This window comes from Rhinopithecus roxellana, chromosome 14 (assembly GCF_007565055.1).
Source record: "Rhinopithecus roxellana isolate Shanxi Qingling chromosome 14, ASM756505v1, whole genome shotgun sequence".
In the NCBI taxonomy this organism is placed as follows: Eukaryota; Metazoa; Chordata; class Mammalia; order Primates; family Cercopithecidae; genus Rhinopithecus; species Rhinopithecus roxellana.
In genome coordinates, this window is record NC_044562.1 from 45,377,803 (window position 1) to 45,397,652 (window position 19,850).

General features: G+C 34.9%; 1 non-coding gene across 1 annotated transcript in view; it reads left to right on the top strand.

The window, feature by feature from the left end:
* Positions 1 to 225: 225 nt before the first annotated feature.
* Positions 226 to 19,850, top strand: part of LOC104667745 — a 51,844-nt gene continuing 32,219 nt past the window's right edge. Inside the window, exon 1 of the transcript XR_004053293.1 lies at positions 226 to 485. This is a non-coding gene — a transcript (uncharacterized LOC104667745). The remainder of the gene's footprint in view (positions 486 to 19,850) is intronic.

The window sequence follows — 19,850 nt, forward strand, 5'->3', positions numbered from 1 at the left end:
CTTTTATATGTGTAAAGGACTACTGAATGATAGGTGATACAGAGATTTATACTGCCAAAAGGCTCATGATTTAATATTCCATGTTAGATATTGATATTCCTAAAGTTCCCTCTCTCCTTTCAAATCTTGGGCTTCAGATTCTGATCATGTTGGTTAAATCATCTTTTGTTGATTACTCTTGTTTTTATTTTCTCTCTCCAAGTTCCTATTGATTTCTAATACAAAGCAGTTTAGTTGTGTCTCCTGTCATAGTAGAGTTTCTCTTGCCCTTAAGGTCTCACTTTCTACTTCTAAATACCTTCCAAGATGTTTCCCTCCACATACACAGTATCTTCCTTAAAAGAGAAACCCTGCATCAGTTGTTAAGCTAACACATCTTTCACCTCACTACAAATGTATCACTATTGAATTTCTCTCCACAAGTGTGAAGATGCCTGGAACAGATATTCTGGCATTGTTTCTCATCACCAGAAGGAAAAATTCAGGTGAGCTCTGTCAAAATGGTAGGTTGGTTTGGTGCTCATTTCTCAAACATAAGATTTTAGGCCAGGAGAGTCTACTCTATTAACATAGTCTGAATAAGTGATCTTTCCTCTTAAATTTATAGAGTATTTTCTTACTAGTGATAATAGACATGCTGTAAACTACCTCATATCCTAAAACCTTTAGTTTTAACTGTACAGTGAACAACTTAATTTAACTTCTATACAGCATAGACAAAATATATGATAAGTGACAATGTCATTTGCATTTAATGGCCTGGGAAAAGTTATTTTATTTGTGGAAAGTTCTTCTGTAAAAATGTGTCTTCTTTGACATTGTTATGTGTCAGCTAACTCACATTTTCAAATCTGGAGTGTAGATATTTCTGAGTTCATCATTTATCAGATCTCTAAAGAGATGTATATCTATCTATCTATCTATCTATCTATCTATCTATCTATCTATCTATCTATATGTATGTGTATATATACATATATATAAATTTGTTTACACATAATACTATTCCTGTCATTTTCCTCAAGAGTTCAAAACTATTGTGGAGTATTTTATTTTATTGTGTGCAATTCTAAATTCTCACTAGAGTTTTACTCTTGTGATAGTCATAAATTGCTGATTCTTTTTCATGGGAGAGGGTGAGACTTCCACACAGAATAGCTGCCTTAAAGAAGTATTTCACATATTAAGAGTTATTAAAGTAATTTTAATTAGTCCCCCCAAAATTATTTTTCCTTGAAGCTGTTTGTTTGGAAACATTTGGTTCTTACTTTTTAGCATTAAGTTGTATAGATTTTTAAAAATAAAACCAAACACAGACTTTTTTCTTCTCTATCTTTCTTTCTTTGTCCCTTTTATTATGAAATGCATTCTGTGCCTATCCAGCTGTGCTGGCTGTGTGTCAGTAATGTGAGTCACTGACCAATGTTCTCCCACACATGAACAGGAACTAACACAAAGAAAAATAAAAGATACAGCTCTTGGATTTTGCTTACAGCCAAACATTAGGAAGGGAGGTAATTGTGTGATTTTCGATGAAGTTTGATTAGATAAATTTCTTTCTATTTGTGAATGACATTGCTATTTTCAATTAGTTGTAAGAGATTAATGTGATGGAACTGTAATTAGAAGAGAAATGACACCGAGAGATCTCTTGATTATATTTTAGCTAAGAAATCCCTTGACAATATCAGCAAACATTTTTACTAAAATGACATAAAAGCAAAACATCAGTGATAAAGTGAAGACTGAATACGGGTTTCTTAAATCCATAAATTCTTATAATAGCCGACCATTAATAAATATTGGTCTACCTCTTTCTACTTTTTCATGTCTTTCTATGTGTTGATTAGAATTACAGGATCTCAGAGCTAGGTATAATCTTAAAAGTTATATGGTGAAATATTTTAGAAATACTATTCCTAATTTTTACAGATAAGAATATCAAGTTCCAATATTCTTAAAAAATTTGCCCATTCCCATGCAGATAAAAATTGTCAGAATCATCAAGTCTAACATTTGGTTTCATGATCTTGTCTACTGTGATTTCCAGTAAACTCCCTTTATCACCCCCCTCTTTTTTGCTCTAATTATTAGCAAAATACCTTAACTCAGTGAATCGCTGGTGGCTGGCGTTTAGCTATTCCTAACTTGTCTGATAATTAAATAAAATTGTCATTTGACCCATGTCACTAATTTGCACTTGCATTGGAGGTAGATTAAACACCTGGGTTAAACCATATTTATGATTCACAGAAGGTTCTAATTAAAGAGCGATTGCACTTCTCACTGCCAAACAAAAGAGAAACAGATTCACAAACATATTCTCATGCCTCATAGATGAGAAAGATTTAATAAAGTCAGTTGGCTGAAACAGTACTTTTGTTTCCCCCGTCTCCCTAAGGAGGAGAAGGGTGAGAAAGAGTCCAAGGGCAAAAGCGAATTTGAGGATGAAGATATGCCACGTTAGCTCTTTGGAAATACACACACACACACACACACACACACGCACACACACACACACACATTCATTTCAGATCTCAGAAAAGCAACACAGACATAAATCCTATTCTAAAAGTTCTTAAAATTTACCTATCTCTGCAAGAGTCTCCAAACTATAAGTTGAATTTTTCTACTTACTTTAATTACTTTATTAACATTTTTGAAAACATGATAGTAATTTTGCTTCTCATAATGTGAGCAATGCTGTCTAGAGGCAGAGCTACTTCTGTGTGAAGAAAGGGGACATAGGTCCATTATGATGTCTATATAGTTATGTAATCAGATATATCCATGATGCATACTTTGCATGTCACTAAGTTTAAATCAACGTAGAATTCTCTTTTGAGAAGAACCTAGCGTTCCTGCACACTTGCAGGAACAAGGTATTAAAATCCTTGTTACAAACCCACTTTTTCTGAACATGTTATGAACAGCGAAATGCCTGCTCTTTATCTTGTGAGCTCAGACGATTAAGTATTGTATAAATATTGTTGACCATGTGACTACTGTTATTTTTGACTCTGACTCTGTAGAGCTCAAATGCTAACTCCATTTATTGAAGCCTCTTCTGGTAACAGTTCTGGAAAGTTTCAAGAGCATGCAATAAAAAACAGTGATGAACTACCTTAGGAATGCAGTTTTACAAAGTTGTCATGAAAAAAGAAAACCTATTGGCTCTGGGAAAATGTTGTAAAGTGTGGTATAAACGTCTATCCTAGGGAAGAAAAGGACAATGCACATTGCAGCCTTCCTTTTTGTTCTCTTTAATCTCAATTTAAGACAGTGGTGTTAAGGAACAGAGAGTGGAGAAAAGGAAAGAAGAAAAGAGAAATGGACAGAGACAAAAAGAAAAACCAGAGGGATTTGGGGAAATGGGGAAAGAGGAGAAAATTATGGAGCTAAAAGTGGCTTTTTGTGATTGCAGTTTTTTAACCTGGGGTATTGCCTTTTGATTTGGATATAACTTTGGCTTGGAAACGCTAACAAATGAAGTTGGTACACAGAGATGGAAGCAAATGGATCACTGCCAAAGATTTATTTTCAATTCTGGGCTCAAAGACAAAAATCTAGGAGCCTGTAGATATGTTCATGTATTTGTAGCCTAGTTATTAATGACAAGGGTGCTCAAAGCTCTCAGAGCAATATAAAGTTTGGGTTTGCGTTTCCCTTGTGTCATGTGTAATTAACTCCTCCCAGTCAGACCGGTCCTTCACTTCCAAGTGACTCAATTTTATTTCAGATGATTTTCTGGCTACCATTCTTTCCCAGAGAAGATGATCATTTCTTAGAAATTCTGAATAGAGAAATAGAGATTATGCAAACACAGAAATGCAAATTCATGTGAAAAGAGGAGGGAAAATGTCAACTAAAAAATCACAGAGCATTGTCTGTATATTCTTTCCATCTTATGTCTTGACAAAATTTACTTCTGGTGAATGTTGTTCTTGTATTTATGGGATTTCTTTAATAGGCTTTTCAATTACAGAAAGTGAAGCATCTACAGGGAAAAGTTAAGAAAATACACAAATTCCCTGGATAGTGAAGTAAAAGGTTTTAACCTTGGAGAGATAATGTTTTGGTTTTGTCTGATTTATTCCACATTCCACAAATTACTGTTTAGTGGAGTGGGGAGTAGGAATGGCGAGCAGTGGGCGTCATTCAGTTCTGAGCGACCAGGCCCCAGAGCCACCAGAACAGGCTTATACCTAAGGAGGAGGACAGGCACAAAAGAGCTCTCTTCAATGGGAATGAACAGAAAACTTAAGAAACATGATGTCTATATCCAGTTTTAGATTATTTCATGTCCTACATTGTGATTCTTCTCCATCATCTCCAAAGGCTTCAGTGCAGTCAGACACACACGATAGCTGTCTGTTAATAGAGCCTTAGGGACGGTTTATGTTCCAACTTGGGACCAAGTGGTATAGGGAGAGGACAACACCCAGCATGAGCAAGTGAGCAATGAGGCAGTGGTGATTAAAGAAAAGCCAGAAGTTTAGAAGAGAGGGGAGTAAACAAGAGAAAAAAATATGTGTCTCGGTAATCCCTGGAATTATGGCCAAGGCTTCTGGACTTGATACAGTCACATTAGATGAAAGCAAGAGGATTTGGAACATTTGGATTACATAGGGAAATATATTATCCAATCATTGAAGGATGCTTGGAAATTAAAATTAGAATGCCTAAATATTTATAAATTGTGTTTCTAAGGTAATATACTTCGAGTAGTTTATAAAGCAAATAATTGTAATCTGAAAAGACCTAAAAAATGGAAGAAGAAAGAAGGTGACCAAAGAGATAAGGTGGTCTCTGCTGCCCATCTGATGTGATCATGGTATGGATGATTATGTTGCTGGGGAAAAAATTAAGGGCTGGTTTATGTCAGTCTCTGAATTTCAGGCACGTGTTTAGTCATCTAAGAGCGATGGCTCTGTACTGTCCTGAAGAATATCATTAAAGGACTAAACATATTTTAGATTTATTTCCCAAGTATTAAGTCCAGCATCCATTAGCTATTCTTCCTGATTCTTTCCCTCCTCCCACCCCAAACCCTCCAACAGGCCCCTCTATGTAACAAACCTGCACATCCTGCACATGTACCCCTGAACTTAAAATTGTAAATAGAAAATTCAGAAAATAAAAAAATTCATTTCCATCTCTTTTAATGGTTCATGGATATTGAATAACTGAGAAATATTAGAAATGTGAATCTTTGATCTTTAAGAAAAAAAGAATACCTAGCAATCACACTTTATAGAACTTTATTTGTTATGAACAAAGAATCAAATACTATATTATCTTTATATATCTAGTTTAGGCGAGTAATTATTTTAGTGTGATTTTATGTAGTTGATTTGAATAGGCTGTAAGTTTCTAGGAGTTGGCTATATATTTATCCTCTTGGAACCCTGGAGTGCCTTCTGTTTAATACGTTATCAAATAAGTTTATTAAGTTAAGAAATTCAAAGAGACATCTTAACATTTGAATTACTTGAAATCTTAAAAATATTATGAAAACTTAGAAAGATATCTTTGGGTTATGACACTTTGATCAATTAATGTAAAATACATGAACTCTTAGGCACATATTTTTGTTATGGGTCCTAAGAAGCATATACAACATTACTACCTCTAGTAACCTCTAGGATTACTCTAGACTGTCAAAGAATCTTTTTGCATTTGACTTTTATTCTCTGATGATTTTTATTCCAGTAACAGTGAAACTCTCCAGAATTAGAGCCTGAGTCAGTGAGGCCCCATTTACAAGTTGTCTTTTTCAGTCAGAACCTGAAGGGGAACACATCACATCTCCAAACCTGAAATAGATGTTTATTTCCCGGGAACAAATGTGCACATTAAAGCCGGTTAATAAAGTAGTTGTACACCAAGTTATTTCATGAGTAAATGGGGTCTCTCTGTCTTCTTTTATTGTAGTTACTTTGTCAGATAGAATATTGTAGGTTCAGCTGAGTCAGACATTACATTATTATAAAAAATTATTTTTGATTTCTGTTAGAGATTTCCTTTAAAAAATAATTCACTACTTAAGTCTATTTGCATCCACACATAATCCTTTTGATCTTAGCTAGAACTGAGGGTCATGAAAACAAGAACAAGCATGTGAGATGTTGACTTTTGGATTCAGAGTTGTGTTATGTGACACAAAGATAACTATATTAGTCAGACCAAACTGAATTCCTTTATATGAGATGTTGAATTTTGTCCAGTGGTCACGCTGAAACATTACTATAATTCAGATACATTTAAAAACAACAATACTCTATACATTATACCTCATATTTCCAAAAATGATATTTAACATCCACAGATCAATTTACTGGTCAACATCAACTTTTCTATCTACTGGTATTATCATATAAATGACACCCAGCAAGGCCGAGTCTGGTGGCTCATGCCTGTAATCCCAGCACTTTGGGAGGCTGAGGAGGCAGGGGGGATCACCTGAGATTGGGAGTTCGAGACCAGCCTGACCAACATGGAGAAACACTGTCTCTACTAAAATTGCAAAATTAGTCAGGTGTGGTGATGCATGCCTGTAATGCCAGCCACTCGGGAGGCTGAGGCAGGAGAATAGCTTGAATCCAGCAGGCGGAGGTTGCAGTGAGCCGAGATCTCACCATTGCACTCCAGTCTGGGCAATAAGAGCGAAACTCAATCTCAAAATAAAAGAAAATAAAATATAAAAAATAAATAAATAAAATGACACCCAGATTAGTGTGAGTGTCATTTAATGGAGAGATGGGGACAGCAAAGAGTATATAAAATATTACACACTGTCAAAATTGTAATTAAATAAAGCTTATGACTTCAGGGTATTCTGACAGGAAAAAAAATATACAACAGAATTTTCTAAGTAATCTGCTACAAATATCTAGAATCACTTTGATATTTGGTAGTTTATACTTTGTTAGCAAAAAAAAAAAAAACTATTTGAAAAAAATCAGATATTACCACATGATGAGATTTACAAACTATTGGGAAATAGAAAACAACAGTCACATTTTCCTTTTCTCATTCACCTCAGAATAAGTCAGGAGCTAGTTTAAATTAAAGCCAATATAATTTGAAATATAAAAAATAAAATTTTTAAACAATGAGAAGTATTACTAAAAAGAAGTTTCTAATATAACCGTGCCCTGGTAAAGAAAATTTATTATGGAGCTAAGTGTGGGTGTTATTTAAAGGAGAGATGGGAGCAGCAAAGCGTATCATGACTGGGAAAGGAAGGACGGAATTCCTAGTGGGGTTGACTGAGTCCTGATGAATTACATGCCTTTCTCTGCAATCTCCAAGGCATATTATTTCTTGCTTCAGTTGGAGTGGCAATAATGGCATTTGGAAGATTCACTTTTATTACATCTCGTGGTCTAATGTACTCCTTTCTTACTACTTCCACGGCTTGGTCTCAAATTCAAATTTCTTCTATTTATGCTCTAGGCTAACACAAGAGGTAGGAAGACAAATATTTTATAAATGTATTCAAGAAATTATGTAGTACAGTCTGGCAATCATTTTACTTTCTGGAAAAAAAATAAAACACAACATTTGGGTATTTACAATGTAATAACTTTAAGGATTATTGTGGGTCCAAGGCATAATTCCCCAACTTTTATGTTTTATTGTAAACTGAAAAACTTTCTTTCCAGTTAAAAGAATTTTAGACAAGAGGGTGCAGGTAAAATGAGTGGGGTTGAGAGTGGTGCCAAATGGATGAGAGGGATCAAGGAGACCTCTTTGTTGCTGAAATCTGGAAGAAAAACTACTTTTTTTTTTTTTAAGAGGATAAAGGTTGCTCAGCTAGCTCCATCAACAGGTGTAGACCTTTTGCTCTCTCTCACTAACCTGAATCTCTCAGCTCTTGTTCCTCTTTCCCCAGATCTCTGAATTTCAGGAATCCATGTTATTTTCATGATACCCTCTCAATTTTCCTTTTCCCTTGACCTTGGCCTAAGTCTTAGCCCTAGTTTTTTCAGTGTTTTGTGCTACACAGTCATCAGGTGAGAGATTCTGTGGTGTCAGGGCTCTGGATCTAAGCTATTACAGGAATGCAGCGATGTGGCAAAATAGTTGGAAAAGCAAAAGTTCAGAAATAGATCAAATTAACTTTCTTTTTACTCAGTCATGCCGCACAGAGACAAGTCAATATATATATCTCAAGACCCACTCCTTTTTTTTCCTGGTAAATGACATCATTTTAAAAAATACTTAGCACAGTCCCTGACCCATAATACACATTCATTAATTGTTGTGGGAGGTGATAAAGGAATAAAGCCATTGCTATAGTATGTTATTATGATGATTATTGTTTAGATACTATCCAGTCCAATCCCTCATGCAGTGAAGCAATATTTTCTACAGTTTAACTGCCAGATAAATATCCATTCTTTTAATAAAATGCTTTTATAGTTACAATTTACTGCAAAATTGGCTCTGCCCAACTTACACTCTTTGGTACTACCCAGTGATATTACATAGAATTGATTTATACATTCATTTATCTTAAAACACATATCCACACACCACTTACTTAGCACTAAGTATGTCCTTGAGAATAAAAATACATACTAAAAATATAAAAATTAGCCCGGTGTTGTGGTGATGTCCACCTGCTTCTGTAAGCCCAACTACTGGGGAGGCTGAGACAGAAGAATCGCTTGAACTGGGGAGGTGGAGGTTATAATATTTTTGTTTGGTATAGATAAAAGTGGTCACTGCTGGGCGCGGTGGCTCATGCCTGTAATCCCAGCACTTTGGGAGGCCAAGGTGAGGCGGATCACGAGGTCAGGAGATCGAGAACATCCTGGCTAACACGGTGAAAGCCCGTCTCTACTAAAAACTACAAAAAAATAGCCAGGCGTGGTAGTACGCGCTTGTAGTCCCAGTTACTCGGGAGGCTGAGGCAGGAGAATGGCGTGAACCCGGCAGGCGGAGCTTGCAGTGATCGCGCCAGATCGCGCCACTGCACTCGAGCCTGGGCAACAGAGCGCGACTCCGTCTCAAAAACAAACAAACAAACAAATAAATAAATAAATTAATTAAATAATAAAAAATAAAAATACATACATAAATTTAAAAAATGGACTGTGCCAACTTATTATGGGACTAAATTGATACAATGACAACTTTTCATTTGGGCCAGTAGCAGCTAGCGGCTTTTCATTAAGACTATAATAGCAAAAGCCAAAGACAGTTTGTAGGATTGTTATTTTTCTGTTGTTTGCCCCATTTGTAACCATTCTCATAACCACAGAGTGCCCATCCTCCCAACAAAACAAAAACTATTATGTGTGACTTCTTAGGCCTTCAGACTGAATAGAAGAATATCTCCTAGCATGACAATTAATCTAATTCTCAGGGAGGCCAAGTGAATGCAGCAGAAATTCAAGGCACTAAATATGTTTTGAAATAATTTTATTTTTGGTACTTCAAAAAAATTGAAGTAGTTTTCGGCCAGGTGCGTTGAATTCCAGCACTTTGGGAGGCTAAGGCAGGCAGATCACCTGAAGTCAGGAGTTTGTATCCAGCCTGGCCAACATGGTAAAACCCTGTCTCTACTAAAAATATACAAACTAGCCAGGTGTGGTGGTGGTGTTCACCTGCTTCTGTAAGCCCACCTACTCGGGAGGTTGAGACAGGAGAATCGCTTGAACCGGAGAGGTGGAGGTTGCAGTGAACCGAGATCACACCACTACATTCCAACCTGGGGTGACAGAGCAAGACTCCCTCTCAAAAAAAAAAAAAAAAAAAAAAATATTTGAAGTCGTTTTCATGAAAAAAATCAGAAAATTTTGTCATTCTTTACAATTACTTCATCTTTTTTTAATTTTAAACCAAAACAGGGAAAACTATAATCTTTTCAGTGTTTAGGGCTTTAAAACCTCTTTCTGGCTCTGTTTCATTTTCTTATAATTCAAGTTATTAAAAAATGACTAGATGTGATTGCCATTTTAAATAACAAAGGTAATATTTATTCTTGAATTATTTTCAGATTCTGCTAAAAATGAAACTCATAGGCAAAACTTAATATTCTTTACAATTTATAATTTTATGGTTATCCATGAATAAAATGTGTTTTAAACTTGTCACTGCTTTTAATCTCTGCCAGATATTGACTGGCCTAATTGTAACTTAATAGAGGCACTTTTTCGCCCTTGACTTCAGCTTCTATTCACTTTTGTAGGTAGATTGAGTTTAATGGGAAGATAAGCTTCTCCTTAGAAATAGCAGCATTAGCCATCTAAGTACCTCTGTATTAGTGAAACCAAACTCCTAAGATGCATATTATTGACTCCAGGAGAACATATCATGAAAATCATTTTCTGCAGTTGGTTCTATGTTCTTGTGGTGTTGATTATTGGAGTAAAATAAGAATTGGGATAAAAATTATATTTTTCTCTGCAAGTAATAGCATCTTACAAGTAAATCTGTACTCAGTCTAGAAAATTCGTAAATATATGTCAAAATAATGGTTTCTTATGCAACCATGTTCATAGAACAATGTGATTTACTAAAGGTTCAGGGAAATATCCAAGAGATGACTAGAACAGAACCTCAAATAATAACAACATTTAAGGAATTGACTGCAAGTTTATTCTATAGAATTTAACTATCTGTACTCAGAGTGGAACTGCAGTGAAGGAGTAGTGTGCCTGTTGTTATTTTTATAATTTAACCGTACATTGCCCATTCATGTGTTATAATGCTCAAGAAGTAACATTGTAAATTTAATTTCAACTTTAAAACACCTTTAAGGTTATTTTCCAAATCTCAAATAGATCCAACAAGAGTTTCAGAAAATTCTTTTAAAAAATATTATTCCATTTTTATGCTGTTCTTTTTTTAAAAAAAATAGTCATGTGATATCATAAAATTTATTTAGCAATGCTCCCATATGGATAAATCATTTGAATTAAGATTCCAGGGAAGAATAACTTTTTTGAGTAACAATGTTATCTCAAAATTTAGCTTCAAAACTATAATTCCAGTTTATAAAAACTATATAAAACATTTAATAGTCTAGGTTGGTAGATATATATGTAAACCTCAGAATCTAAAGCTGCTTGAGTCCTACTGCTACTTACAACTTTAGTATACCAAACTAAATTCTCTGTACTTACATGCAACCAAAGTGATTTCTAGAGGGTTTGGTTAAAGAAATCAGGTGCATTTCTTGAGGTCACAGAATGAGTCCTCAACAGGCAGAAGGTGGAGATGGAAGCTAGTTGTGGATATTTGCTAGCAATGACGCTCGAGATTGTAATCCCTGCTGTCAATTCTGAAGTACGTATATGAGGAATGCATTTTCATTCAGGGACACTTAATTTGTAGATCAGTAGCAGAGTTTTGAATTGATTTCTTTCCACATTAGTGCCAAGTATTTTTCCTCCTGAAGTGAGGCACTGAACATTTGTCCTCCAACTTCAAAATCAACCACTGCTTTTATAAAGCTTAGAAAAAAATCCCCATGTTCTTTTTCCTGGTGTTCAAGATTTGCCCATAACATATTCTCAATCACATTACTCCTAAAAATTAGAGTCAAGTCAAGCATATGTATTATCTGATATGTATGTGTATTCTACAAGTTTCTATCTCTTTGCCTAATAATGTTTTCTCTGATTACTTTCTGAATTCCAGGAGCATTACACACTTGACATTCTTTTCAAGTGCACACAGAATATTTTTTCAGGATATGCCATATGATAGCCACAAAGCCAGCCTTAATAAATAAATAAAATTTAAAAGGATTGAAATAATATGAAGTGTGCTCTCTGATATAAATGCAATAAAATTACAAATCAATAACAAAGAAATTTGGGAAATTTATGAATATGTAAAAAGTAAACAACACAATCCTAAATAATTAGTAAGTCAAGAAATAAATCACAGAGAGCATTAGAAACTGTCCTGAGATGAATGGAAATAAAGACACAACACGCCAACATTATGGAATGGAGTTAAAACAGTGCTTGGAAAGAAATGTATAACTCTAAAGATTTATATTAAAAATATATTAGTTCAAATTACCACAAATTTAGTGGCTTGAATTAATACAAATTTATTCTATTACAGTTCTATTGATTGGAAGTCTCATTGAGTTAAATTCATAGATAGTGTCAGCAGGGCTGTGTTCTTTTCTGGAGATTCCACTGGGAACATTTTTTTTTAAAACCTTTTCCAGGAAGTAGAGACTACCACATTCCATGGTTCATGACTTTCTTTCTTCACCTGCAAAACCAGCAATGGTGGATCCAGTCCTCACAACACATCATTCAGACCTCCTCTTCTGCCTTTCTCTTGCAGTTTTAAGCACTCTTGTGATGACACTGGATTTTCCTGATAATCCAGGCCAATCTCCCTATTTTCAGGTAACTGATGAGCTGTCTTAATCCTGTCTGCAACTTTAATTCTCTTTTCTAGATAACCTAACACATGCACAAATTTCAGAGGTTAGGGCATGGATATCTTTAGGAACAAAATAGTGACCTCCCATGAGATGAATCTTGAAAACATGCTGATAGAAGCCAGTCACAGAGGGACATATATTGCATATTTCAATTTATATAATGTACCCAGAATAGACAATTCTGTAGAAGCAGAAAGTATGTTAATGCTTGCCTAGGCTGTGGGGAGGAAGGATATTGGAGGAGGAGAGACAGCTAATGGGTAAGAAGTTTCTTTTGGGGGTAATGAAAATGTTCTTAAATTGATTGTAGTGATGGTTATACAAATCTGTGAATTTACTAGAAACTATCAAATTGTCCATTTTAAGTGATGAAATTGTGTTATGTACATATCAATAAAATATATAACAAAATTGTGTATAAATACAGAATTATATATAAACACATTTCTTACCTTCCTTAGTTTAAAAAAGGAATGATGAATGATGAGTCCAGGTAGAATGGCTCACATCTGTAATCCCCAGCATATTGGGAGGTTGCTTGAGCCCAGGAGTTTGAGACAAGCCTGGTCAACATAGTGAGACACTGTCTCTACAGAAAATTTAAAAATTAGCCATACGTGGTGTCAGACACCTATAGTCCCAGTCACTCAGGAAGCTGAGTTGGAAGGATTACTTGAGCCTAGGAGGTCAAGAATGCAGCGAGGTATAATTGTGTCACAGAACTCCACCTGGGGTGATAGAAATACCCTGTATCCTCACAAAGAAGGAATGATGAGCAATTATAGTTTCATAGTCACTCAATAAACTACAGACCAAGTCTTCACTAAAAAAACAGTAGCATCAGTACCTGTTTGTTATTAAAAATAAACTTCAGGGACGGTGCGGTGGTTCATGCCTAATACCAGCACTTTGGGAGGCCGAGGCCGGTGGATCAGGGTGTCAAGAGATCGAGAGCATCCTGGCCAATATGATGAAACCCCGTGTCTACTAAAAATACAAAAAATTAGCCAGGCGTGGTGGCGGGCGCCTGTAATCCCAGCTGCTTGGGAGGCTGACACAAGATAATTGCTTGAACGCAGGAGGCGGAGGTTGCAGTGTGGCCTGGGCAAAAGATTGCACTCTGGCCTGGGCAAAAAGATTGAAACTCCGTCTCAAAAATAAAAATAAACATAAATAAATAAATAAACTTCAAACGTTGGGATAATTTTAAATTTACATGCAGTTGTAAGAAATAATACAGAGTGATCTCATGCACACAGAAGCAATACAGAACTGTAGTAGGAGAGATGGCCAAGATACTGGTAATAATGTGGTGAGGATACAGTGGAGATTTACTCATATTATTCATTTTTTGTCCTATTAACATTTATTGTATCTGGTCTGTAGTAATAGGCCCTGTTTCATTCCTGATATTAGTAATTTTTGTCTTTCTTCTCATTTCTTCGTTTTGTTGGGGGTTTGAATATTTTATTAATAGTTTTAAAGAACAGGCTTTTTGTTTCTCTTTCCATTTTTCAATTTCACTGATATCTGCTTTTATCTTTATTATTTCTTTCCTTCTAGTTGTTTGGGGTTTATTTTACTCTTCTTTTTCTTGATTATTGAGCTTGGATTATTGATTTGCACCTTTTCTTATTTCCTACTATAGTCGTTTTAATTTTACAAATTTTCCTTCCAGCACTGCTTTTGCTGTCTCTTAAAAATTCTGATGTATTTTCATTTTTCATTCAGTTCACTGCATTTCATGATTTCCCTTGAGATTTCCTTTTTGAGCTATGAGTTATTTCATAGTGTGTGGCTTAGTTTTCAAATGTTAGAAGATTTTCCTATTATCTTTCTATTGATGACTTCTTGCTTGATTGTATTGTATTTGGAAAGCACACTTCATATTATCTCAGTTTTTAAATATTTGTTGACATTTATTTCATGGCTAATGATATGACCTGCCTTGGTATATGTTCCATGAGTACTTGAAAAGAAGATGTACTTTGCTGTTGTTGAGGAAAGTGTTCAATAAATGTCGATTAGATTCTGTTTAGAAGTGGTGTTGTTGAGTTCTGTATCCTTGCTGTTTTTCTGTCTAAATGTTCTATCAGTTGTTGAGAGAGGAGTATTAAAATCGTCAGTTATAATAATTAAAGATTTATTTATTTATTTTTCATGTGAATCATTTTTGCTTCATACATTTTGCATTTCTGTTGTATGGTACATAAACATTTAGGTCCACTATGTCTTCTTTGTAGATTGGCTATTTTATCACCATACATTCATCCCTTTATATTCATGGAGGACTGGTTCTGGGACCCCCCATGGGTACCAAAATACAAGCCTTTATATAAAATGGCATAGTACTTGCATATAATCTAGGCATAGTCTCTTCTATACTTTAAATCATCCCTAGACTATTTATAATACCTACTATAATACAAATTCTATGTAAATAGTTGTTATATTTTATTGTTTAGGGAATAATGACAAGAGACGAATCTTACATGTTCAGTAGAAATGCAATCATCCTTTTTTAAAATAAATATTTTATATCCATGGTTGGTTGACTCCATGGATGCAGAACCCACTGATATGGAGGGGTAATTGTATAATATCCTTCTATCTCTGGAAATTTACTTTGAATTCTACTGTATGTGATACAGGCATGCATCCTTTAATTACATGATACTTTCTGAGACATGAGTGATTAAGCAATATCATTATTGTACAAACATTGTAGAGTGTATTTGCACAAACCTAAATAGTACCACTGACTAGACACCTAGCCTATATTATATATAATATGGCTTCTAGGCTACAAACCAGTACAGCATGCTATGTGCTAAATAATGTAGGCAACTGGGACACAATGGTAAGTATGCGTGTATCTAAACACAGAAAAGGTACAGTAAGAATATAAAATTGTAATCTTATGAGACTACCATGGTATACACAGTCTGTCGTTGACTAAAATAGCATTTCATGGCATGTTACTCTATTAGTTTAGCCCCTTCTGCTTTCTTTTGATTAATGTCTGCAAGATATTTAATTTTTCCTAATTTCTTCAACCTCACTTTACCATTTTATTTGAAGTTAGTTTCCTGTAGGTAGCATATATTTGGACTGTATTTTTTAATCTACCCTGTCAATCTTTGTTTTTTAACTTGTTCATTAAGACTTTACATTTATTATAACAATATTTAGCATTTCTGTCTGCCATTTTATGCTTTTCTGCTATTCTTTCTGATTTTCATCTCTGTTGTCTTTTTCTTACCTTTCTATGTGCTACTTGAACATTTTGGAGAAACCCATATTGATGTATACTGTTTCTGAGTGTGTCCTTTTGTATAGCTTTTCACTAACTATTCCAGTTATTACTACATATGTATACACACTCATACACACACACACACTTCATACTGTTTTCATTTTACCAACTAGAGTAATATGTAGACACCTTATATTCCTTTACATTCCTTGAACCTCTCTCATTTATAATATAACTGTCTTAAATATTTTTCTCTACAGATATTCAGAACCAAATCAGACAGTGTTATTACCTTGGTGTTTATTGTCAAACATAATTTAGAAAACTCAAGAGAAAGAAAATCTATTGTATTTAGCCTCATTTTGCTCTTTAAAGATAGAGAAGCTCCATAATCCTAGGAGTTTGTGCTATACTGCTATTATTTTTACCAAGACTCCATTGAGCATCCTTATCTACCACACACATATCTAGCACCACTGGATGTGCCATATCTACAACCTGAGTGGCAGAACAACATGTATGGCATCCTTGATTTGCTAGTTTCTTCTATTGACAACTGTAGGATTCACTTGATAAATATGGAAGAGGAGTGTTCCCAAATGTACCATATACTGCCTTCAACATCCACATAAACTTTCCAACTGGCTGCCCCTTTCTTAGTGATAAGGGGTGAAAGAGGCAATAACTTGTATTTAACTTCACCAAGGAGCATTCTAGCATACTTCTGACACCCCAAATGTTGACTAATTTAGCAAATCACTGAATCCTCATAGAGTTTATATCCTACCATTTCTATGTTCATAAGTATCTGACTAGGGCATACAAAATACTTACCACATACTGCTTATCATGTTCAGTTAGTATGATGTCATTCACACAGAAGACAAGGATTATATCCCATAGAACATTAAAATAATCAATGACCCTACAGACTATATTGTGACAGACCACAGGGGTGTTAATTTAGTGATCAAGATGGTGAATGTGCACTACTTTCCCATAAATTAGCAAACTATTTTCAATTCCCTTTATTGATAAGATTTGAAATTAACAAGTATGAGAGGCTGGGCTGATATGCCACAATAGTACTTCTTGCTCAGCTACTTCTATTAGAGCTACGACGCAGTTAACTTTAGATCTGCTACAGTCCTGGTTTGGGTTAGGGCTAAATAAATCAATTGAGTGGGCCTATCATGGCAACTTTATCCTGCTTTTTTCAGTCTTCAGTAGTATTAGTATTGTTCTAATTCAACATCTTTGTCAGGTCAGGGATTGTTGGGTTCATACTGGTCATGATGGTGGTCATTGTATGGTACAAGGGCTCCCATTTGGTCTTCCCTGGCTTAATGGCTCTTATTCCAGCCACAAAAGAACCAATTGAGTGTTCTACAAAACATCATTTAAATCCATCTCATGTAGACATTCTGGGACAGGGAAAATCACTACAATGTGGTTCAGAGACATCTTAAACTCTCCTTATATCACCCTGTATTCAAAAATCTGTAATTCAACCCAAGGACAAGATGGGGTTTGGGATTCTCTGGTGTCAGGTAGAGCTTAGAATCAGATACAACGGTTCTCAAAAATCTGGGAGATATTTGTCTTCAGGTAACAATCGTTCTGGAAAATGACTGCAAGCCCCTCTGAGTAGTGTATTTATAGTATTGGTTCAAGTATCAGAGGGATGTGACATCTTGTTTAACCAATGGCTGCTGGGTAAGAAAACTGGCAAACTGATTCTCATCATAGTGACTTTGCACATGATATTTCCTCTGTATGTAGCATATCTGTTGTTACCCACAGTTTTCTTTCCTTAGTTAACTCTCAGTTGTATTTCATAGTTCACCTCCTTAGGGAAGACTTTCTGGGCCTTATAGGTCAGGTCAAACACTCTTACATTACATTCTCACAGTATCATACATCTAATTCTCCATAGTATCCAACAATACATTTATTGCTATATATAAAAAAGTATATATGTATGCTGATTTAATTAATGTTTGTCTTTCTCACTAGATTATAAACTCCATGAAGCCATGGTTTGCTTACCATGCCTGGGATTTAATTAGTGTCTAATTAATTTTCATGGAGCAGAATAACAAATGGCCTAATTCTGAAAACATAAAAATTTGCGCATGACTAAATCTGGCAGAAACCATCATTGAGCATATGTGTCTCTTTAAAAATCACGTTAGCTCTTTCTTATTCGCCTTTCTTAACATCGTTGTGGCAGGCAGATCAGCCAGCTGTGTTCCCGTCATGCGTGTCCATTACACCACTTTCACCCACATCTCATTTAGAAGAACATATTCTACCCAGCTTTAGACCTAATAGTGACAAGAAACCTCAAAACTGTTTCTTGTTAAGTTTAAAACAGATTCTTTAAATTCAAATGATGAGAAGTAAACAATTTTAAAAAATAACATATAACAAACTCCTTTCCCCCTAACGCTATGCTTTAGGTAACCAAAATACAAGTGGAATAGGCTGAGTTGGATGTTTATTATAAAAGTCATAATCCAATATTATAAAAGTATAATAATTATCTACTTCTGTATAAATGTGATGCCATTAGCAGTGAGAGTGTTGCCTGGTCAATGGCTAAGTTAATAGCAAGAGCTTAGAAATGAGTTGATGTCAGCATGGGTGAGAACATGAATTGTTTTGTGAGTTTGATTTTCCAATACATCTCCCATGTTTTCCTCTATCATTGTTTTCCTCCTTTCATGTTTTTTTCTTTCTTTTTAAACTAGGATTTAGGCTAGATTGTGGCATGTTGGTGGACATTGTGCAGCATATCAAGCGCATCTGAATAATTAGCAAGCCTAGGAAATCGTTATTAAGTAAGGAACTATTTACAAGTGAGAGTGGGGAAAAGAGTATTACTTATAGAAAATATGATACTCTATTTAAAGTGTCAGGAAATTTATTTTGAGAGCAGACTCAAATGATCTTGGTAGGCTTATTTCATCTTGATTAGTGTATATTTAATCAAATGGTATAAAGGAACTAATATAAATATTTATATGACATGCTAAACATGATGGAGAATAAGCAGTATTGATATCCAGATTCTCTGACAAAAAATGAAACAGCAGAACTAAACAACTGATATGTTTTAAAAAATATATCTTGTTGGCATAATACACATCAACACAGGTTGCTCACATACTGTTTCCCATTTCTTGTTTTACAATGACTGTGGCATTATTATTCTTCCTTACTATCTCTTGCACCTTGAGTAAGATTATTTTAACTTGATTTTTTTATGAGTAAAATATCTTAGCTCACCTTTGAAGTTCAGAATTTCCTTTCTGATTCTCACTGGATCTTATTTCATTCTTAGATTGTCTGACTTTCAAAAGTTATATCAGATGTATTTCTACTTATGTACAGTTGGACTAAAGCCAATGCTTTTTTTTCCTCCAAATAATTTTCTCCTTTCTGAATTCCTTTCCCTTATTTACTTCTATAGAAAGCACAAAATATCTAAAAGTATATTCAGGATTGATAGAGACATGGTGCTTTCCCAGACAAGTTAGTCATTTGGTGCAACAAGAACGCTAATGTTAATAATTTTATATCTTTGCAAACAGATACTGTTTGAAGATACAATCAATATTATGTAATTGGGGAAGAGTAAGTGAATATAAAGGGGGGTTTAGATAGTTTTAATTTATTATGAAAATGTTGTCTTCTTTGGGAGGAGCCACACCAATGTATGTTTTAAGAGTAATAGTGAGACAACTGAGCCAAGCAGCAGCCACCATATATTTGACTGGCTCATGTCATGTTTTAGCAATGCTTAGAGAGATGACCTGGGCTCCCCGCTCACTTAATCCGTAATCTGATTATGGACACATAGGGAATGCCAATAACTCAATACCCATATCTTCCTCCTTCCTGTTAATCTGTTACCTCTTTTCTACTCTCTTTACTCTGCCATTATCCTACTTTTGTTTCAATCCCTAAATCTACTTGCTACATCACCCCCTTTTTCCATTGCATTTTTAATTTTATACCTTCTGAGATGAAGAACAAAAAAGAATAAGGATACCAAGGTTAAAGTAATGCCTCTTTTCTCTTCTACTTCAATATATCTGCCTTATGCTACAAAGCTATCTTTCCAACTTTCAATTTAATCCTTTCACTTCCCAGCTTAAAATAATT